This window comes from Mastacembelus armatus, chromosome 10 (genome assembly GCF_900324485.2).
Source record: "Mastacembelus armatus chromosome 10, fMasArm1.2, whole genome shotgun sequence".
Lineage (NCBI taxonomy): Eukaryota > Metazoa > Chordata > Actinopteri > Synbranchiformes > Mastacembelidae > Mastacembelus > Mastacembelus armatus.
In genome coordinates, this window is record NC_046642.1 from 9,220,752 (window position 1) to 9,232,817 (window position 12,066).

General features: G+C 39.7%; 1 protein-coding gene across 1 annotated transcript in view; it reads left to right on the forward strand.

Annotated features, from left to right (window-relative positions):
- The first annotated feature begins 5,592 nt into the window (after positions 1-5,592).
- drp2 (dystrophin related protein 2) overlaps positions 5,593-12,066 on the forward strand; it is an 87,093-nt gene continuing 80,619 nt past the window's right edge. The window contains exon 1 of the mRNA XM_026331148.1: positions 5,593-5,644. The gene's annotated coding sequence lies outside the window, so the exon portion shown is untranslated. The remainder of the gene's footprint in view (positions 5,645-12,066) is intronic.

Genomic DNA, 12,066 nt, shown 5'->3' on the forward strand with positions numbered 1-12,066 from the left:
TGGACCTTGCTAAAAAGGTAAACCACAAACTGCTGCCACAAAGTTGGAAACAAATTTGATGTAAAATATAGAATGATACAGAGTAGAATTAGGTAAACAGAAAGGTTTAGCGTTTTGTACTTTTATGCTACTTATTGTATAACTTATATGTGTTTTGTTGAGATTTGTGTGTGTGTGCTGTGTTCTGTCTACTATTTTAATTGCCCTGCTGAGGACGAGTTATTGAATTGTATTGAACTGAACTGAAAAAGCATTTTAGGAAAACAATAGTGTTTGCAAGCCACCAGCTACTCGACAACCCAGCACTATTGGCTCCATTAAGGGCTGCTCAGCAGAACAGAAACTACAGCGCTAAGTGACAATAATCTTATCTTAAAAAACAAATTACAGTAAAAAAAACAAACAATAGATTTAAAAGTTCAACTCAGCAGCTTAGTTCTTATTGTTTGTGGCAGGAAAATTATATTGGTAAGCCCTTGTCCTGTGTAACTTTAATTTTCTACAGCTCTACTCCATTTAGTGTGTAGAGAAGTCTTTATTTTCAATGTGCTCTGGGATCTAGCTGCTATATAATGTTAAAGATAGTTCCTATTTCAAACACTGTCTGCAGGGTCCTGCTATGGGATCGCTGACATAGTTTTGAAATGAGCAAGAGTGACAGTAAATCCTCCCAGAATTTCACTTCTTATTCCACACACCTTGGCTTAATGGGAAGTGTTGGACCAAGCCTGCTGCCATGTTCTATGGATCTCTTTCTGGCTGTATTCAGCACTTGTCTGTATTTTTTTCATCTCCCTCTCTCAGAATACAGCCTATCTACCCTGCTCATATGTCATTCTTTTTATTCTCGATTCTTCATTCTCTGCTTCCACTTTCCTCTATTTTAACATGAGTTTTCCTTTCTTGCTTTATCGATCGATCTGTTTTTAATTCACTGGTTTGAGTGGCATCAGCTTTTCTACATAAAACTTCAGCTAACCTTTTTTATATTAACTACTAACGTGACAGTTATTTTCCCAATTAATCATTTTGTTGAGAAATTGTCATAAGCTATAGTGAAGAATGCTTGCTATAATTTTCCAGTGACCAGTGTGAAATTAGGTTTGTGTCTGTTTTGTCTTATTTTCTGCTTTCTTCTGTTGGCAATATGTTTGAAAAATGACAAGGGAACAATTATTCAATTATTAAAATCTGAATCTAATCCAATAATCATTTTTCCCTTTATTCACTGTACATAAAGGGACTATTGTTGCCAGCCACCATTTTGACTGTACATGTGCTGTATATTGGCATGGATTTAATGTGATGTCCATAGTGTACATTATTTTAATGACAATGTTCATAATGCATCACATTTTATAGATATAAAAACTACTGTGTGGTTGTCTGACTCTACACCTTATAGCTGTGTTGAGTCTGCTTGACAGAAAAGTTCCGTGATTTTAGTGTCGGAAATAATTTATTGCTTGAGTAAACTATGTGTGTTAATTTGTGTTTCTAATTTCTCTCCTTCCTAGTCTCTTTCTCTTGACTCCCCCCGTCTTATGTTGGAAAAACACTCCCACCTCCTGCTTTAAATTCTGCTCGGTGAATACAACACTCTGCACTCCCAGTGTAAACACTTTTTAATTACTCTGTATGTGTCTGGCACTGCCCGTGTGTGTAGGTGCCCCTTTCTCCTTGTCAGTAAGGTTGGGTGCTCTGGTTGTTCCTGATGACCAACAACCACAGTTTATGAGACTTTATGAATGAGTGCACACTCATTGCCAGTGGCAAAATGCTTCATTATCAGCCAGCATGAAAGTGACAGTAGGGGTTAACACTGTGGATGATGGATTGCATTCTATAGTTGAAGTGCACTTCAGTGTGCTGTCCTATTTAAATTGACAAGCAACCTCTGTGGCGATATGACTAAACTCTTATAGCGATATCCTGGTACGGAAAAGCTAGCAGGACACGTAAAAATTGCTTGGGGCAGTAAGTGCCCCTTATCCACCCAAGAGAGATGCTTTGACAACCGAGTGTCCTCTATAAAAGCTTGGACACACTAGATCCCTTTTGAAATGTTGTTGTTTGAGGGAGCTAAACGCTCAGGTCAGTGTCTGGACACAGAGGATTTAAAGGAGAAACAGAGTGGGGATCCTAGTATTTTGTAGCACGTTAATGTTGTACTTCTGTGAAAGACGTTTTCTAAAATATGTGAGACAGAGGTTTGTTGTGATGTTCAAATTTGAGAGAGAGGCAAATTGCTTCCTCCTATGTGACTTAATAGGAGTTGGTGGATCAAGATTAATAGATAGTGGTGCTAATTTTCCAGTCAGGTGCTGCTGCAGAAGTGAGAGTTGAGCCAGATGACGTTTTTAAAAGATTGTCACTGTGTGGAAACATGAAAATGGAATGGTCATTGAAATATGGCATTTCTATTTAATTTGAAAAATACCTTAAAGGCAATCTGAAGCTTTTGGCTGCTGCAACTTTTTCATCTCTATAGTGGAAGCTTAAGTGACAGTAATGTGAGTCACATGCTTTATGTCCATCATGAATGATTTGCTCTGTTTTCGCTGCACTTTGTTGCCTTTTGCTTTCCATTGAGATTTTTTTTTTTTTTACATTTTTACATACATGCACACAGTGGAAAAGCACATAAAAACATGTAGATGGAAATACACTGACCAGTGAAAAAAGATCCCAATTTGGAGGACTGGACAATTCCCAGTCGACTGGTGCAATGGTTGAGTACTATGATCTATTTAACAAAATTGAGCTTTGCACTCTTCTACAATAAAACTGGCAGGTGCTTGGAGGCTCTCGCCTGGCACTCCCAGACTTTGAACCCTTGCCTGCACATTCCCCAGCTTACCCAAGATCACACTACACTACATTAACCAGGAGCATGACTGGCTAATGCATTGCCTTGCTGGATGATGCTGTGTTGCATTGCAGCAAAATTTGAACCTGTTTCAACTTAAATGCTGGACAAGCCTGCAATGTCATGACACAGACCTATTTGTTAGTACCCATACTGCACCAGTGACCTGATTCCATTCAAATTAATGAGAGAGCTGCATTTTTTTCCACACAGGACTAATATTGCTTTAAATGCTGCCATGGTTTTTGTTTTTTTGCATTATCTGGCTTCAGTTGTTGTTCAAGAGCAACCTCATGTCATAAGATCACTTGACACTAAGGAGCACCAGATGGGGTAAGAAAAACAATAAGAAATACAGTCTGGGGTGCCTTACAGTCTCTGGATGGAGCTCTTACAAATTGCTGTTAAGTAGACACTTTGCCTTTTGTTTTTCACTTCCACGGTTTTGTTTTGTTGCTATGAATAGTTTTCATACCAGACGCCAGTTTTCTATGTTTTATTAATTGATTAGCCACCAAACAAACGTTCACCTTCTGAGCAGCACTGAGTAGAGTACACAAAGCGTTGGTTTGTACAAAGGCATATAAAAAAGATTATGAATAATAAGATTAAAAGATGTATAAGTTGACAGTGTAGGTTAAGATAAACAATTGCTATAGTTTGGTTTCTCACGTGGAAGAGGCTACAAAATTAAAACAAAGCTGTACTTCCATTGTTTTGTGACATAAACATCTGTCTCGAGCGGCAAGTATTGTTTTCTGTTTTAAGTACAGTGGGAAACTCAGTGATCTCTTGTGTTTTTGCTTCATTTAGTATGATGGAGATCTACTCTCTGGGGCCTGTTAATGCCATATGGTTATGGTTATGGCATTCACATTTGTGTTTCTATCCAAATTAAAAGTATGTATAAAGTGGCATCGGTTTTGTTGTTCAGTGCATTGGCAGACCTCTTTGTAGATGTTTGTTGCATAATATTTTGACATTTACGTGCATGTTAGTCTCCTTTCTGCAAGTCGTAAAATGTCAAAGCTAAATGAAAAAAAAAAACAGGCAAAAGAATCTGCACATTGCTTTGGGCTTTCAGGGGTTTTAATTAGCAAAGCAACAAAGTTTTGATGTAGTAGTAGTAGTTTTCATGTGCTGTTTGTATATGTAGCAATATGCAGCCATGATAAACCACTATTTCTTTACCATTGTGATAATGCTTCATAATATTTAACAGTTTAAAAGACTGAGACAGACAGCTCAGTATAGTGTTCTGTTTCTCACCTTGTCTGGCCTTATTTATACACACATCTACAGTATGTCTCATTATTAGCTGTAAGCTGGAAGATTTAATTTACTGAGACTGAATATCTGAAATATTTGTTGTTCTGGATTTTGGCTGCCTGATTTGAAAATGAAAACTCTCTCACTTTGTCTCTTGCAGATGTCTGTGATATAAAGCCCGACTGTTTCATTTTGGTTTTATTTTGACACCCTTGTGGGATATCAATTGAAACTTTTGGATATTGAGTCCATTAAACCAATGACATATTCTGTCATTCAAACAAATGTACAATGTAAATAAAGATACAAACAAAATAGTTACGGCCGAGTCATCACTGCTATTTAAAGTGTTATAGGCAGGGAGAAGAAGACAATACGTATGAAGGAATCTTCTATGTCTTCATAAAAAACTATAATGTGAATTATGAATGCCACTTACTTCTCTGAAAATAGTTCATCTCATTCCCTTTCAGCCAGCTTCTTGCTGCCAGCTTTACATTAAACTTTTATATCTGTTTTGAACTGTTTGGGAGTGCTCTCTTTTTTTCCCTGCCAACCTCTGCACTGCACCCCCACTAGATTTATTGGAAATGTGACACACCTCTAAGCAATCTTATTTGCAGACAAACTTTGTCTTAGTATCTTCTTCCCTTTTACTTTTCTAAGAACCCTGGTTCTCACACCTGCAAACCTCCTGGATAGGGCTGCGTCAGAGACGATTAATGCCATTATTGGTGTTGGTTAATGGTCAGGATGTGAGGCCTGGAGGCAGAGAAAAGATGCTAGTTGGTGTTGACATTGCTATCAAACCTGAGACCAGCATAGAGTTGCGGGGCATTTTTGTGCCAAAGCAGCAAATGAAATCCCAAGGAGGAGAGGGGACACTCATTGGCATTCCTCCTACATCACCTCACTCCCTGTTTCCTCCTAGCAGCCAGCACCCAGTGTCTCAGCAGTCCTATAGTCCAGGCCCAAGCATGCTGTCTGCTGATAATAAACAGCCCAACAACCGTGCTAGAGTCACAAAGGTTTGTTGAGTTAGAGCCTGCCCTACTCTGTCTATCTCACTCAAAGGTTGGGTGAGACCTTTACTTTATGCTCAGTGTCACCATGTTTTAAAACCTCTGCTGTTACTGCTTTACCCTGAGGTCTGAATGCCACTGGGCTTGTAGGAAAGAGGGAGCTGTGGGGGAACTAGGTTATTGGCATTTAGCCCAGCACCAATAAAGGATTAAATTCCAAAAGACAGCTGTTAAATGGTGTGCCTTTTTCAGCCTCTTATCAAATCTCCTTCAGTCCACTGGGAAGGAGTCTCTGACCCTGTCCCCTGTGTTGTAGGTTCCCCCCCAGTGTGAGAAGATCACTGCTGCTGCAGCCACCTTTCTGCCACATCCAGACCCACATCCATCCCCCACCCCTCCTTCCCTTCTGAAGCCACAGAAGCATTGGCTCGTTTCCAGAGAGGCGCCGATCCTGCAGCCACGTCAATCACGTCTTCACCGCTGGGTAACTATCAAGTGTGCAAGCAGAGTAGTCCTGCCTTTGAAGATTTCAGGGATGAGAAGTGCAGACATTTGAGATTATGTGGTCTTGTTTTGGAATTGTTTTTTTGTGCTTGTTTGTTGCTTCTGGGGTTGTTCATGTGTGCATTTTTCATGTAAAAGAGCTATTTTCTCCAGCCGAGCATGCAATGCACTCTCACACACACACAAATGGAGATGCCAGAGGGCTCAGGAGGAAACTAGAGGGGTTTGATAAGAACTGTTGTGTCTGTCTTTTTTTTAATTCATTGACTAGTTGGACACTGGCTCCAGGTGTCACCTACTGAACTTTGTTAAACTTGGCCACTGCATTTCAAATGATGCTTTGAAGAAAAGAAACCTTACTTCTCCTCAGCTCTACTGAGCGTTTTCGCTTTTGTTTTTTTTTGTTTTTTACAGCCCACAACTTTACTGTTTTGGTGCATTCTCATCAACTACGGTTCCTTTTTTCAGTTAAAAACCTTCTCAAACTCACTCTGCTCAGCACCAGAAGGTAGACAGACACGGATAGTGACTAGTTTATAGAGCAGATAAATAAAACATTTACAAGCAGAACAACAGAATTTTCCCTCGGGTGTTGGTTAAGACCAAAACAGAGGTAAAAGCAGCATTGATAATTGCTTTGCATTCAGTGGGTGGGCATTACTTTAAATGAATGCTAATATCATTATATATATATTTGATGTTTATTAGGAAACAGTATGCACAGAATACATGAGTAACTTCACAAAACAGCGATATTTATTAGTTTGTTTCTGTTGACTTATTGCTGCTTTATATGAATGTTATGCTTATATGTTCTTAGACAGTCTGAGTGTATGGTCCACTGGACACTCAGTTGTCCTACTGACCCCAATATCCTGTCTGCTTAGCCACATGGGGAAAGAAATCTTGTACTGGAAAGTTTGGCTGCAAAATGAGACACTAGAGTTGAGTTCCCACCTTTTATTTAAGCCGTATTCTAGTTGCCATCCAAATTTAGTGTCATTTTTACTAAATTTTCTGAAAATTGGCAAACTGCATCTTCACTGACTGCTGCTGGGCAAATACATTATTATGTTACTGTATTTGGAGCTGGGTGTATAGGATAAACAGACAGTGGTGCCAATTTCATTAAGGCATTGCAGTAGGTGTAACAGCGTTGTATAATTTAAATACCTACTTATTTCTCTTTTTCATCTCAGTGTTGCTAGTTTTCTATCTCTGGAAAGGCCTTGTATGACCTAAGTGAAATTATGTCTGTGTAGGTTTATTTTGTCTCCTGCCTACACATAAATTTAGACTCACATGATGACAAAGAGAGATGCAAAGCATGACATCCTTTTGTTTTCCTCCTTGCTCTCCCCTCTAGCTCTGCTATAGTGCATTTCATCATTGTGTCCGCCCACACCCAGCCGCCATTCCTGGCCCATCGTTTGAGGCTTCTCCGAGTTAAATAAATGGGTCCTGGGTTTCCACTGAGTTGTCATTTAGGTGTGTTTGACCCTCTGGAGCCAATTCAATCACTGTCTACCCACAAGTAATATCCTCCGCCTGCCCTTATCTCTAACTTCAAATTACTGAGCTTCAGCCCAGTCTTCACATCAGAGTACTACAGAGGCAAGGGAGAGAACAAGCAGGGAGCTTAGAGAAGGTCATAAAAGGTAGCTGTTGGACAGAAAAAAGGCAGGAGCTTGTGTGTAGATACACAGTGTGGAGGACATCAGCCCAGCTCAGTGCCCAGGTTGGCAGGAAAATTAGCACTCCCTCGGTTATTCAACTGGTGTGGCACAAGGGAACATTGCCTTACCTCAACTACTACACATAAAAAATCAGGCTTTGGAGCTGCAGCCTGTTAAAATGCTATCTCGCTCCAAGACATTTGGGTTTTACTACACTTAATCACTGATTGAAATTTTCCTCTTTCCTTTCCCTCCTCTCTTATCTGTGGGCTGATGTATTATAGTCTGAGCCGAGGATTGACAGTCTGCAAGTGTAGTCCAAGCTTATTATTATTTACAAAACAGTACAGCATTTGTACCATAAGCCTGTGCCCTAACATCCTCATCTGCTGAACTGCTGAAATAAGCCTGTGCTCATGTTGCGGCACCCATGTCATCAAACATCCCCAGCCAAATGTGTACGTCAATAAGCTAATGTGGCAGCACTCACTGGATTTCTATGCTAATCAACAACAAAATAGCATGAACAGGAAACATCAACATGTTTCCCACAGGTTTATCTCCTCCACAGCTCCCAGCCCATAATTCTTCTATATTGATTCCCATGTATTTCCATATAACCTATGATACATCATTTTCTGCTCAATATGTCCTAATAAAGCATATGATTACTCTGTACATCTGAAGCTGGCTAAATATGTCAACATCACTTCAGTGCTTTAAGTTTTTAAATCCCTCGTGAACTCTGCACTGCAGAGCTTAGTATTAACATCACTCACTGTTCCTGTGGCTCTCCATTAATCTACAGTACATTCAAGGCAGCTTAGCCTGCTTGCCAACCCTGAGTGTCCCCAAGGGCGTCCCAGTGTCAAACACCCAACACAGTGATTTCTGGGAGCATTGTGTTCCACATTACATTTTCTTGCTCCACTCTTTCTGCTGTCCTTCACACTCCAACTCTGCTTCTCCTCTCCCTTGTCAAAGTTTGATCCTCTTTCATTTGAATCGTCTGTTTCCCTCTTTTATTTTGTTGTTCTCATTTTCCCCTTGTTGTTGTGCGTGTGCTGCGATGAGCCGGAGGCTTCCAGCATGTGTGTTGTCCTCCAGAGGCCTGGCTCCTGGTGCTGAGGGAGCAGGCCTGAGGATGAGCAAATGTGGCACTCCACTATCATCCTTTCCCTCTTCTCAGTAGTCTCCCTTTTTGCTGTCACATCTCCCACTTCTCCTCTCCAAGTCCTTTATTTCCCATTTCACTTAGCATGTATTTCTCCCTCACTCTCTTTCCTGAGAATGATAGGTAATGCTTGGGGAATCGAGGTGGTGAAGGAACAGATATAGCTTCTTGACAGAATCAGCTTTACTATTTGTTCTTCTGATGTGTGTGTGGTTGTCTGTTTTATTGAAGTGTAGATGGGTAAATGGGTGGTGGTTTGTCTTTACACCGGTGTGGGGATATGTGGGAGGTTAGGTGTGTTCTTGTCTGCTCCATCTCAGTGTTCCCACTTGAGGAAGCAAGAATTTATGTGTGTACATGGGTTCAGTTGTGAAGTGCGGGTCAGTGATGTGTGAGGATGGTGTTCATATGCATATGTGTTAACCACAGTGGCCTTGAGGCACCAAGCACAACAACATCACAGAAAATCCAATGTTTCAGAAAAGGCAAAATTTTAGAAAACAAAATTAGTGTTTTCAGTTGTTATTGTGTTTTTGGCTTAGTTGTTTTTAAAAATGTGGTGTTTACATTTTTGTGGTTCGAGAAATGTTTTTTTAATTTATCAGTGTGCTTGATAAACTGTTGTGTTTGCCACCGCACAGCTTTATTGTGTTTTCTGAATATCATTATTTTTTAACTGAATGTTCTCTTTAGCACCCCAGGAGTCTGCACTCCATGTACTGTATGTACGTACTGTGTGGTGAGCACTGTTGCAAGGCACTGGCCGTGCACTTGTGTAAAATTAAATCCACGTCAGCAGGCAGCCATTCACATAAGATTAACAGGACCTGGCATTTTCTTCGTTGGAGACAGATGCTTGCTCCAGTTCCCTCAGAACATTTTCTCTCTCCATCGTCCTCCATCCAAATTACATTTCATCTCAGTCTGAGGATATTTCCCCCCACTTACGCTGCCTGCCCACAGCAAGACCTGTTCTCGCAATTAATTTGATTTCTGATATTGTTATTACAGGGCAGGGTGATTAGGAGAGCATGACTTAGATTAAAGGCTTGTTTTATGCCACATTGAAGCCAATTAGCTCCGAGTACACACTTTCACCTCAGTAGACAGATGACCATAAATGCTGATATTATATATGCAGGCTAGGTCGGTGGTACAGCAAATTGTTTCAGTAAAAGCAATAATAATAAGGGAAAGGCAGTTTTTTAAAAAAATGTTTTGTACTATTAGTGTAATGTTGACAAAAAGTATTTTTATATTTCCAGGTGGAAGGTGGAACAAATTAAAAATTCATCTGGCTCATATATGATGGATGTCCCTGAGAATCTCATGCTGCTTTGTCATTACCTCCTAAATTACAATATTATGACTTCTGCTTTGAATGGAGTACCAGCCATGATTTGAAAAATGGTTTCTGGTGTTTTACATAAGAGCCATAATACAAACATGACTGGGTAAAAATGCACACAAATCTTAATTGAATGTCTTGTTTTCACTGACAGCTTACCAACATAACTGATGATGTGCATACTGAAAGAGAGAGATTCATGTAAAAATGCAGAACATGGGCCTGCAATGTGGGTGAGTGAGTAACACTTAGATAAATGTGGCCATCATTTATACATAAGCACAGTGGATGTCACAGGGATGTCACCAAGGGCAACAGTGAGGAAATGTAATTATCATTTATGCATAAGTACCATTGTGAGGGAATAAAACGCCAAAAAAATAACACAGTGTCTTAAAGCAGCTAAAACAGACACATTTGTTTAATCTCTCCTGCAAGGGCAACTTTAAAGAAAACTGTCTCACTAGTTTGCACATTTATGAGGTGATTATATACAGTAGCTTCAGCCAGTGCTGGAAAATAGCTAGGTATATTTACCTCTGTACTTATTGTAACTTAATTCTCTTTTACTACAGCTACACTTGATAGTTACTTTACAGATTAAGATTTAAAAAATAAACATTTAAAGTTCTTTTTTTTTTACAACAAGTTGTGAGGGACAAACTCTGGTTTTGGTTGGTCAACCAAACATTAGGCTTTAACATGTGAGAGCACCCACATTTTAATGTGCCTAAACCTAACCAAATGTTAACCATGACATTTTCACACCATAAAACCCATAAATACATAAATACATCAGATTTTGTGATATTCTTCCTTAAAACCCCAATAAACATCTCACAGTCTCTTAGATTTATCTTGTGAGCCTTGAACCCTGGGTTGGGACTAAATTACGTTAAACAGTTCATCTCAAGCAGTTTCTTTTAAATTAAATTAGAGCATTTTCATATTGTGTTGCTACCTATACTTAAGAGACAGATCTGACTATTCTTTCATTAGTGTTGACTAATGTGACTAAACTGTTTTTGTAAGATCCATCAGTGTTATCTCCACCATGACAAGAATGAATTGTATGCCCTTGTGATTTACCCATGTAGGGGAAGGGGAGGCATCACGCATTTTGCCCTGCTCTTTATGCAGGCGGGACCATTATCATGTTTGCTGTGTGAAATAGAGTGGAGGTGATTGAAATGTAGCTGGGTGGAGTGTGTATGTGATGCTGTCAGTCTGATGTGTTATGAGCCATTAGTGGAGCTATGAACCCAAGGTTCAAGGGGAGAAGTCATTGATCTTTTGTTTATATGTGTGTGTGTGTGTGTGTGTGTGTGTGTGTGTGTGTGTGTGTGTGTGTGTGTGCTTTTATGTGTGTACCAATAAAAGCCATATGCAGTTTGAACATATGCAGATGTCAGGTTATATGATTGTGTTGCCATGCATGGTGGTGTATGTCTGTGTAGACACTGTCCTGTATATCAGCCTGTATTTAGCATTCTGTAGGCATTTTCACACATTTACTGCTAATCCTGGGGCACAGTAATTGTGAGGGTGAGGGACATAAGGTCTTCTCACTGGTCCTAATACCAGCACTGATTTGCCCTTCATTAGGTGGAAGTTAATCCCTGCTTATAGTGGTGTAGGCAGACACTAAGAAGTCAACACATTCATTATTCTGTAGCCTCTGCTGGAGACAGGCATTTGTATGAGATGATGAGGACAAGTCTGCTGTTATTAGCTGCTTAGTGACAAGGTGAATGGGTGTATTTATAATGTTTTGCATTCTTGAGGCATAGCTGTTTATATATATGTGTGTGTGTGTTTCTGTGTGTTTTACTTATCTTTTTCATCCTTTTACTCATTTCTGTGAGGTCTGAAGCCTGTGCAAACATACCCTGAGCATAAGTCAGTGAAAAACTGAAGGCAGCTTTCCAGTTCGTCACAGGGCTTATACAATCACACACACCATGGTCACATTTATATTGTACATGTGGGTAAGCCTGAGCAAACTTATATTTAGGTGAAGATGACAGGTTGTGCAAAGGTGTGGATACTGTTATAATATGAAGATTTACTAATCCTGTACTGTACTCTGATATATTAAAAAATATGTTGATCTTTGGGAGCTATATAAGATTCTGTGCCTTATATTAGTCAAAATTCATACCCATCATCTGTTTACCATCTTTGCATAGGCAAGCTGGCCACTA